The 4,997-nt window shown below is 37.3% G+C and overlaps 1 non-coding gene across 1 annotated transcript; it reads right to left on the bottom strand.

Annotated features, from left to right (window-relative positions):
• Positions 1-4,749: 4,749 nt before the first annotated feature.
• TRNAV-CAC (transfer RNA valine (anticodon CAC)) lies at positions 4,750-4,822 on the bottom strand. The gene has a single exon. It is a non-coding gene; the product is annotated as a tRNA-Val (tRNA).
• Positions 4,823-4,997: the final 175 nt, after the last annotated feature.

Here is a 4,997-nt window from a genome sequence, read left to right as displayed (position 1 = left end):
TTCGCCAATTTTTATATCTCTGGGGGCAATTAAATCCCTAGACTGTGTCAGAAATTTTTCCTGCGAATACTCTGTCTCAAAATTTTGGAAAGGGTTGGAAACTTCATCAAACATCCGATAAATATAGTCTAACATTTTTTTTCTACTTCTCCTCCTATTTTATCTTTAACTACCTTTTTAACATAAATTATTATTTCTTCAATAAGACCCTTAACACTGGAAATAACAGTTTGAACTGTTGTTGTCGTTATAGACGGCGATGATTTTAATTTGCACACAAACTGAATAGCGATATTATTAATCATATGGTATGATAAAGTGGAACTCTCATCCTGATTTTCACTGCATTCATACGTATTTATAGGATCATCAGCGACAAAGTTGCCCTCATTTTCAGCTGTTTTGCTTTCATTAAATTCCAGTAGTTTTATTAATTCAACAAAAGTAGATGAATCCTTGTGGGCTTTACCCAAGTGTCGCGAAAGTGTATGAAAATAACTATAAGATTGTTTGCAATTTTCTTCCGCGCAGTAAAAGGGACCAGTACCATCATTCAAGCCATGAATGTTTCTATAATGATAAATTAAATCCCGCGAATGCCTTCCAATTTCCCTGTGACATTTAAAACACGTGAACCCCATTTTTATCTTTTTTAATATCCAAAATATTACTGTTTAGAAGACTCTAAACTTCGAAAGGTTATTTAGAAATTTTAATCTTGGGCCTAGGGTTGGTATTAATTCCTTCGCGGTTTCTGATGTAAGCAATACGAAGGAATCTTTGTCCACACCGTTAACTTATCAAAATAAAAATATTCAAATTAAAATGTTATCACTGCACTAGCTAGGGCCATTGAAATTAAAGAAATGCAAAATAGGAGGACACTTAAAACCTAATCATACTGCACAAGGATAATTTTTAAATGTTATTTATGACTCACGTTCAAAATTACGAACGAATAAATCCAGAGACCATTCAGCCAATTTATTATTCACAAAATCATCCATTTTCAAAACTGTGGGAAAACAATTTAGATAAATATCCTGTTTCGTCGAAACAGTAGTAAAGACAGAAGCTTATAACCCCACGAATTTCACCGCAAAAGCCTCCCCCTAATCGAAGGTTGCAATGAATATCTCTATGGCAGCGCTATTCTAGCCCAACGAAAGAAAACAAGATGTGCCCGGCTGGGCACAGAATACTTTGCACGGCAACTGTCGAATTACTATTATTACTATCAAAAAATGGCGTATCAGATTCTTGGTTACACCAAAACTTCAGCGCAACAACGCGGGTATTCCACTGGGGAATTTTTCATCGTTTCCCTCTCGTGGGCCCGTATATTTCTATTGACACCCGAGCGTGCTCGACGGGTTTTAAGTCTTCCGTTTATAAAAATATAACTTTTGAACGCCATCTATGGCGTGCAAAAGTAAAAAGAAAAACAAGTCTCCTAGCTATATAGGGTCGAGTGATCTTTTTCGGAGAACCACACTCAGCGGGAAGTGCAGAGGTTTCCACTTAAGAAGGGAAACATTGTCACCCCTAAGAGGTGCTCTCGGAAAATTTTCATCGCCAATAGATAGTATAAAGCATTGCTCTTGTGAACTTCGGTAACGTTATAAGCTTCTGGCAGTGATATAAGCCTTTTAAGAATAAATGAAGAATTCTTGAAAAAGTATATATGGTTTGTGTCCCCGAATATAAGCAACCCTAACAATAAACAGTTATGTATAATCTTTGAAAAACGATAGTGGATTGGTCGAATGGTCAAATTTTAAATAATTGATGGAAACGGAATAATTTTGAGTTTTAGAATCATTCAGAGATATTTTCTGTATGTTTCACTATGCTGGTTGGCTCCAATCAAATAACTCAATAGGTGATTTTTTTTTTCTTGTAAATTCGTCACTTGGCGATAATTTTAAATTATTCCTTAATTAAATGTAACTGGAAAAAATCTGAATATTCCTTCTATACTCGGCAAAAATGGAATTTTTAATTTCTCTCCATTTTGTTTGAAATTAAAACAAATTTTCTGATTGGTTCCATTTTAGCCGGATTTTGAAAGAATTTTCCGATTTTTTTCAATTCGTCTAATTAAGAAATAATTAAAAATTTTCGCCAAGAGACGAACTCTAAAAAATACACATAAACCCATTGAGTTTTATGATTTGAACCATTCTGTACACATAAGTCTTATAACTTTTAGAAGAATCGATTAAAAATCCCTTTATTTTCCTTTTCACCCTCCTTATTATCTAAAATTAACTCGTATCTTGAATGAATAAATAATAAATAAATAATAAATTAAGTTTTATCTTACCTCTGCAATATTCGGAAAGTCCATCAACTCGGGCGTTGGCCAACTTTTCATGGCGTCCGTGAAAGGAACGTCAATTAATAGTTACTTTCCACAATACAACTGACTGAAGGAATAAATTTATCTTCCCAGGTTTTCACACAAGTAAGACACGTAAATCTAAGTTCGAGTCACGGCGCTGAACCTAATCTTAGGACTTAAAATGGCGTCCGCGAGTTTAAATAAACACGCGATATCGTTAGTTCTCGGTACCAACAACCTTAAAACTCATCTGAAGACTTTCTTTTTCTTCTACCTGAACCCCAAAGGTTTGGTTTTCTTTTGACAACTATAAGTAGTGAAGAATGTTATATTTACCAATTGTCCCATTTAAATGTTAATAAATCCCCAGGTTCTGATGGCCTCCACCCCTACCTCTTAAAATCCCTTGCCCCAATTTTAGCCCTGCCGATATATCTCCTCATTTCACAATACTTTACATTGTGCACTGTCCCTTCCACGTGGAAGGAGGCTAACTTAACACCAATTCACAAAAAGGGCTCGCGCGCTGACCCGTCTAACTATCGTCCCATTAGCACCCTCAATCAGGTATCTAAACTATGTGAGAGTCTCGTCCACGAACAGCTCCGTTCCTACCTCGTAGGAAAAGATTTCTTCTCACACGCCCAGCATGGTTTCCTTCCTCATCGCTCGTGCTTAACGAACCTGCTCCATGCCACTAACGACTGGACGCAATGGCTCGATGCGGGCCACTCAGTCGACGTTCTTTACTTAGACTTCAGTAAAGCCTTCGATTCTATTCCCCATAGCGCCCTCCTATCGGCCCTCTACGATGCTGGTGTCGTGGGCGGTGCTCTCAAGTGGCTTTCCCAATACCTCACTGGCCGCAAGCAGCGCGTAGTTCTCCACGGATTCACGACTGATTGGCAATGCATTGAAAAACGGGTCCCACAGGGCTCCATTTTAGGACCATTACTTTTCAATGTGCTTATTAACTCAATGCCTTCAGTTGTTGCTAGCTCTTCCTTAGTCCTATTTGCTGACGATGCCAAACTCTACCATCTCATCGATAATTCAGCAGACAGCGCAGCCCTCCAACGCGACCTCGATGCGGTTGTCCATTGGGGTAGGGGTTCACGGGCTGACATTTAACACTGCGAAATGCAAGATTCTCCACCTTGGCCGTAAAAATCCACTATTTGATTGCACGATAAATAATGAGGCTCTATCTATGTCCACCTGCGAACGCGATCTGGGCGTCCTTATAGACCCCTGCTTAAAATGTCAGCCCACTGCTCAAAGGTAGCTAAACGGTTACCCCCCATTTCACCCAATTTAAAACACCCAATTCCCATTCAACCCAATTCCCAGTTCGCCTATCCCAATTAACCCAATATTGCATACCCAAAAAGACTCAAATAGAGTAGAATTTGATTACATTTTCCGAAAACATTTTATCATGAAATTAATTGTTCTTGAAAAAGCGTAGATATGTAATTTTTTCAATTAATTTAGAGGGACTAGATCGATTAACAGTAAAATCAGTTGATTGAATTAAATATTGATTAAGGATTGAGTGGATAAAAATAACTAGAAAAAAATTTCAATATCTGAAACTTCAGTCAATTGATAAACCTCACACATATCGTTTGTTTTTTCGGCCTTGGTCCAAACCAAGACGTTTTTATATAATATCTGTCACTTCAGTCTTAATGTAATTAAATTTTGAATAATTATGTTTGCTTTACCGTCATACATTTGCTCTCTAAAATATAATGGTGCATTCAAACACCAAATATGCTGTTTTTTCCAGTGCCAAAAAAGACATCATTTAGGGTGTACTTTAACCCCATTTCTATGATCAATTCACGCCATTTACTAATATTATTTGGAAGTATTCAGGAAATATTAGGCATTTAAGCACCATTTACAGTGGCTTTTAACATTTTTTTTTGACAATCTGTTGAACTTCTAATATTACTTTAGTTTAATGGTTTTAAAAGTAGGGAAAAAGTATGCTACCTAAACCAAGTGAAGCGAAATAATTGTTAAATATTTATTATAACCACTACACCACATACACGTGGTAAGTCTAAGTTTTCCAAGAGATCTAACTAATTATTACAACCAATCACGATGGTTAAAACATGTATCTACCTGGGCTCGAACCTGGGACTTTCCGTGTGTGAAGCGGACGTGATAACCACTACACCATATAGATACGTGGTAATACTGAGTTTTCCAAGAGGTCTAGCTAATTCAAGCGCCCAATCACGATGGTCAAAACATGTATCTACCAGGGCATGAACCTTTGATCTTCCGCGTGTGAAGCGGACGTGATAACCACTGCACCATAGATACGTGGTAGCACTGAGTTTTCCAAGAGATCTAGCTAATTCTTATGTCCAATCACGATGGTCAATACATGTATCTACCAGGGCTCGAACCTGGGACCTTCTGCGTGTGAAGCGGACGTGATAACCACCACACTACAGATGCGTAATAACACTGAGTTTTCCAAGAGATCTAGCTAATTATTATGTCCAATCACGATGGTCAAAGCCGTACTTCTGTAATTAACTAAAATTAACATACTTTGACTTAATTGTTTTGATCAAACTGGCTGATAGCACACCCTGAATACTTAGTTGTTAATTTAAGATAATTCCGAAAA

This window comes from Phalangium opilio, unplaced genomic scaffold, assembly GCF_054372755.1.
Source record: "Phalangium opilio isolate 3A_F unplaced genomic scaffold, DU_Popi_V2 ptg000487l_1, whole genome shotgun sequence".
Lineage (NCBI taxonomy): Eukaryota > Metazoa > Arthropoda > Arachnida > Opiliones > Phalangiidae > Phalangium > Phalangium opilio.
Note: the sequence above shows the minus strand (reverse complement) of the source record. Positions and strands in the feature narration are given on the sequence as shown.